General features: G+C 37.1%; 1 protein-coding gene across 4 annotated transcripts in view; it reads left to right on the top strand.

Annotated features, from left to right (window-relative positions):
* Positions 1-6754, top strand: part of LOC5568377 (cubilin) — a 245578-nt gene that overhangs the window by 139727 nt on the left and 99097 nt on the right. The window lies entirely within an intron of this gene.

Genomic DNA, 6754 nt, shown 5'->3' with positions numbered 1-6754 from the left:
CAAAAAAAAAATTGAAGAAAGGAAAACCGTTCACCGCCACTTGGACAGTGCGGACAAAGGAGGCGACGACCACGACGCACACAGGAGTAATTTGGGTAAATCGTAGACAAAATTATGTTTTGTCCGTAATGATGTTCTTAAAGGCCGTGAATAATATGTATATTAATGTATCGAATCAAGGTAGGCTGGTGTTGCACAATTAGAGTGTCCTGGAAATTTTGCTTGTCCCGGGATTCGGGACAAAAATCGAACTCATTGCGGGAAATCCCGGGATCCCGAGACTTTTCAGGTTTTTTAGTAAAAGTAGTATTTTTGTTGAAATAGAAAAATAATAAAATGGTTTAACAATGGAATACAATGAGATTTTTGCTTTTCAATATAACATGTAAATAATCAAATAACACATTTTATATATGATTTTTTTTATTCTGATGAAGTAACTAAGAAGCTTTGTTTGAAAGATTACTGTTGTGTTAGGGATTTATTTTTTAAATCTCTATAATATAAATGAATGCATGGCAAATATAATAGTAATCATTTCGAAACAATAAGCTTCAGATATTAGAGAAGTCATCGAAACTTTCGAATACATCTTTCAAAAGTTAATAACTGAAAATTATTGATTGAAGTTTTGGTGTAGTTTCAGATCTGCTCTCTCAGCTTAGGCTTATAAACGGCTTATGTTGAAGAGAAAATAATGAAATAACCTTTACAACTAAAAAGATACGGACACCGTATTTAGCTATTTAAACTGCAACACTAGACAACGGACAGGCATGCTTCAGTGGCAAAGCTTAGCTTAGCTTAGCTTAGACTGACTACACATATCAATGGTTGCTATTCCGTGATTGACCGAGGTCAGTGAAAATGCACAAAGAATCAACTAGAAGTTTGGCTGGGATTGGCCATAATCTTCTTCAATGTGCATAATTCAGTGCCTCTATTTATACAGGGTCAATAACGGCGCCGGCCACGTCCTTGCAGTCAGGTGGGATTGGGGGAAGGAATGTTAGCGTGTAACCTTTGCTATTTGGAGACCGTGTTTGCCTCTGCATCTCCACAAAGGTTACTGGGAGGGATGTTTGTTAATGGGAAGGATCGTTGGGTCACAGGATTCACTTTGATAAGCGATTAGACCATGATAAATAATGATTTGTGAGATATATACATGCTTATTTGTAAATATAATATTTTCATTTGATATGAACAATTTCTATGTAGTGGAAAATAATGCCGACACTTGAGGTGACGAACCATTCAAAGTTTGTTGAACAAATACCTAAATTTAACATTCTTACAGCTGTCAGGACGAAAGCATGTGTAATTATATTTTACTTATTTTTGAAAAGAAACAAAAAACTTGATTGGTTGGAATATCATAGAACACTCTTATTCTTATGCCGACACTTACAGTGGCGAACCATCCAAAGTTTGTTGAATAAAGTGAACTTTTCGCAAGTCTACACTTGTAGTGTGGAACCATTCAATGTTTTTTTTTATTACAAAAATAAAGGTAAAAAGGGGTGTTCTGAAAATAAAAAAAAAATGTGAAACATAAATAATTCATGAATCAGAGTTTGTATCGACACTCACAGTGACGAACAATTCATAGTTTGTTGAAAATTCATATTTACGTCCCACAATTGTAACGATTAAATGTGCAGTCATACATATTTTATAGATTAGAAATAGTAGCATGAAACGAGCTCACCAATTGATCCTTTATCCTTCACTGTGCAGCCACAATCCACTCTCAGCCTCACTCGTTTGCTCGGCTATATAAAAGCACTCAAAAAAAAAGGCGCGCGACCCGAAGAGGAAAAAAAACCTGGCTTTCTTGACGCACTGCCCAGCAGCAACAAGCGTCAAGGTCAAAGGATCAAAAAGAACTAACCGATCACGCCACTTTTTCACTTACTAGACCGACGCGCGACATGTTTGATCCTGCCCTCGTCGCTGGCTCCCGTAGGAGCACGCGTCAAGGTCGAAAGATCAGACAGAACTCACCGATCGCGGCACTTTTCACTTACTCTAACCGAACTAACCGATCACGCCACTTTTTCACTTACTAGACCGACGCGCGACATGTTTAATCCTCCGGACAGGCATGCTTCAGTGGCAAAGCCGAGAAACATTCCTGACGAAAAGTTTCGATGGCTGTAGCGGGAATCAAACACACACCCCATGACACAATGCGCTTAAATGCCTGACGACACTAACCGCTTGGTCACGAGACCCACAAATGAAAACATGTTTTACTTAATTGATAAAATGGTCTTTCCGTGAAAATAATTTCTTACTAAATCTTCTGTTTTATTGATTCTGAGAAGAATTGCCATTGTTTTGTGATTTACATCAAATTTAAAGTTCATTTTGGAAATCCACAAATTAAAACTTATGTCCCGGGAAGCGTAAAATGCTGTAAAATGCCCTTTTTTGTCCCGGGATGCTCCGGGGTGGACACTTTTCTTCCAATGAACGAGAGACCTAGTAAACATTTTGGTTGATATTACTCTTGTTATACAATACAACCTCTTTTTACGACCGAAATGCAGAATAACGACTGTTTTCAAAAATGATCAATATTCTAAGAAGTAATCATAATAGAGGGTAATGGTTCCGGGTCATTTGGCCGAACGCCGTTTGGCCGAATGCCGTTTGGCCGAACGCCATTTGGCCGAAAGGGTCATTTGGCCGAATGCCATTTGGCTGAATGCCGTTTGGCTGAATTTGAAAAAAAAATAGTGAACTATAAATAGCATGTATTTTGTAATTAATTTTAAAGCTGAATTTCAAAGAACAGTTTGAAGGAACATCCTAGATGAAAGCAATTATTCAATAGCTGCCAGCATTTCGCCAGCATAGCTACAGCAGGTTTTCGCATTGCATTTGTAGTCAGTTAGCTTTTGTCAGTTACGGTTCACGACTTATTCGTCCTTCTGTAGCATCAGTTTGCTTCAATCATTCTGATCGTACATAGTAAATTAATTAGTTTTTAGCAACAACAAGTTTGGTTTCTTCTCCACAGCAGTGAAACAGTGAGCTCATTTGACGTAAGTATTTACCGAGTCGTCCGGTTTACTGATATATGCAATCAACGGCGCAGATTTCAGTAAATAATTTGTAATATTAATCTTGGTGGAGAAAGACATCTCACCTAAGCTATCCCTTGTGCTGAAAATTATATGTTCTTAATAAAACTCTTCAGGGACGTTACAAGACTTAATTCCAATAACTATGAAAAATATTCAAATATGAAAGAACAGCATATGATCAAAAGAAGGAAAAATCTCTTAAAAATTTTAAGTAAGTGTAACACAAATAATTGTTATATCAGTATAACAACAAAGAACTGCCGATGATTTAAAGAAGGTAAAAATCCCTTTGAAACTATAAGCTAAATTATTGCCAATAATAATTAAACCAGTACAAATCGAAAGGAAAGGCTATGTTTGAAAGAAGGAAAAATTTCTGATAAAAATATAAAAAAAAAACTTTAAATCCTTACATACCGTTGTTAATCTAGAGCTTAGAGTCTTGACGCAAGTTCACAACTACGTCCTGAATGAACGGATCGTATTAATTATCTTATCGACAAACATGACATCCCGCCTCATCGCAAAGATCAACAAATTAATTAGTTGATCAGATAGTGGGCCACATTTATAAATGCCACATATCAGTGTTGAAAAAATGAATATTTTTGTTCGTAATTCGGCCAAATGGCATTCGGACAAATGGCGTTCGGCCAAACGGCATTCGGTCAAACGGCGTTCGGCCGGACACCGAGGGTAATGATGTTCATCAAAGTTTTTCACTAGATTAAGGACTACCATGCAGTGGAAATTCTACCACCAGGTGGCGTTAGTGGGCATCGAAATTTTGTTTTTTTTTTGATGTCCAACAAACATTCCTTCCCTTCCTCGATGACCGTAAACACCTGACCGGTGCCTTTATTGGCTTTTCTTGGCAATGATGTCATGTTTTTAAGCGGACAGGATCATAAGATATCCACAAAACATATGTTTCATGCTCACTAGCGCCGCCTGGTAGCAAAATGTCGAATCTATTAGTTCGAATAATAGCCCATGAGCTACTGAACAACTCTGCCGACGACGTCATTTTTCTAAGTGATCAGGATTTTGAAATATTCGCAAAACACATGTTTCATGCTCACTAGCTCCGCCTAATGTCGAAATTCCGTAGCTCAATGTCATGACATGCGATCCTTTAGCCCTTTAGCTATTGAAAAACTTTTCCCAAGACATCCATCCTTAACATCATCAAGATCTAGAGATACCATATGCTCCAACAGTTACATTCGCATCCCTCAAGGTTCATATGAAATCCCATAGCCCCTGGGCTGCTCTTCTACGCATTTGTCCCATGTTATATATAAACCTTGTGGACCGCGGAACAATGCACACTGGGCCAGGTGCAGAATTTAGCTAGACAAAACCTAATTGAAACTCTCTAAGCCGCATTCGAAAGACAAAGAGTTATTCATACTTCGTATGTATTTTTCCAAAAACACTCTTTGAACTTTGTATACTAAATTTTTACTCGAAGTTGTGACATTTTTCAAAAAACACACTGATAAAACATAGCTAATCTTCTCAGCATTGGATCGACCAAAATTTTAAAACAGGGTGTCATTAGAATCGTAATCATACATTCTTTGGGGGGCGCTTATGAAAATTTTGCGGTAAAATCTGAAAACTATTCAAAATAAATGAAACAGTCATTCAAGTCATCGTGCAAAAGTTTGGGTTCACTCCTTAGTATGGTGTATCGTGCAAAAGTTTGGGTTCACCTGAACTTACTTAAATCTGTGAAATCTCGAACCAATCATGTACGCGCCATTATTTGCGCTCAAAAAAGGTTTAAACTATTAAAATCGGTTGAAAAATGGCAGAGATATTGACAAATATGATGTGCGTGGGACTCAGGTGAACCCAAACTTTTGCACGATTTGCATCATGCTGAGGAGTGAACCCAAACTTTTGCACGATGACTTGACTGACTGTTTCATTGATTTTGAATACTTTCCAGATTTTTCCACCAAAATTTCGTTGGGTCTCTTCAAAGAATATAAGATTACGATTTTAATGACACTTTGATTTAAAATTTTGGTCGATCCAATGCTGAGGAAATTATATATGATTTTTTAGTGAGTTTTTTGAAAAGTGTAACAATTGTAAGTAAAAATTTAGTGTACAAAATTCAAAGAATGTTTTTGGAAAAATACATACGAAGTAAGAATAACTCTTTGCCTTCCGAATGCGGCTTAAAGAGTTTCAATTGGACGTGAAATCACAGAGATATGGACAGAACACTTTTGTATGTTTATGAGGGAGTGAACCCAAACTTTTGCACGGGAGTGTATACTTGGAGTTCCTCTAGATAGATATTGCTCCAGTTGGAGATCTTACAGATGTTTCAAAGATGTAAATCTTGGAAGGTATACTAGGGAAATCGATGTTAAATCGATCACCGGAAAATCATTTGTAATTAAGGACTTCCTTGAAAAATATCTGAATCTTCGGAGAAATTCCTTATGGAACCATTAAGGTGTTTTTTTATGGTTGTCCTTGAAAAAATTCAGGATATTAAAATATCCCAAACAAAATGGAAAAATTCCTTAGAAAAATTCTTGGACGATGTTCGGCCCATTTAGTTTGTGAACTCCTGGTTCTGATCTCTTTAGATCACATTCAAGTTGTTTAATTCTCCCATGATAAGAGCGATAAGAGCTATCACCCATCTCTCGCTTCCCAAGAGATCGCCGCATCCAGATATCGGCGTTTTTATAATTGCCAATTTACACCCGAATAAATTTAGTTAGCCACCAATATCTTTCAAGAGAACATGTCTCTATACTCGGTTCGCAGTCGGGAATAAAGTTTAGCTTTGCGAACGTAAACTCGTCCCCAGTGTAGTGATTCGGAGTGAGAAAAGTCAACGATCGGAGGTGGAGGTCAGGGACCTCTGAAGACCCGTTTCTGGACGGACTTATTTTGATACAGTCCACTTAGATTGTACGTGCCAGAACAGACGAAATAATCACTTCATGCTTTTCTGGAGAAATCTTCGGAATAATCTCTGAGGCTTTGGGAAACTACAAGTAATTTCTTGAGAAAATCATGTAGAAATAACAATCGGTAATACGAGCGGTAATATTGTCGTAATGTCACGAGGAATTACAATAAAATAGAAATGTCTGACTTGATTGATTCCTGTCTCTTCTTGGTCTCTTTCTTCAAGCTAGATGTCTCTATAATTCCTTTATTCAAGGCACTCAAACACTACCAGTTATGCAGTGTGTTTCATAAAGTCATTTTCCAAGCTTTAGCAAGGAATTTAAGCCAAATATTCGCACTCTACTTGTTTATCCAAATCGTTTTCGAATCTTCTTGTTTATCATGAAGTCAACAAAATTCCATTCTGAATGTTCTGATATTCTGCTTAAGTAATTCAATTTAAATTCATAAATGTTGCATAAATTTCGCCCATTATTCCGGATTTCTTAAAATAAAATTGAATCTTTAAAATCATATGATGTGGTTTAAAAAAGTATGAACTATTGCATTGATTCTAATTATTCGTAAAAGTTTAACTACAAATATGTTTGTCAAGATTTGTGGGGGCCCGGGGGCCATGGCCCCCTCGGAACCCCTATAAATGCGGCCCTGGTAATAGCAGTGGGCTTGAATTTCGAGAAAGCCAATTGACTCTTCCCAGTACAGTAGACTAA

The sequence above is a fragment of the Aedes aegypti genome, chromosome 1 (assembly GCF_002204515.2).
Source record: "Aedes aegypti strain LVP_AGWG chromosome 1, AaegL5.0 Primary Assembly, whole genome shotgun sequence".
Taxonomy (NCBI): Eukaryota; Metazoa; Arthropoda; class Insecta; order Diptera; family Culicidae; genus Aedes; species Aedes aegypti.
This window is presented reverse-complemented; position numbering and strand designations above follow the sequence as displayed.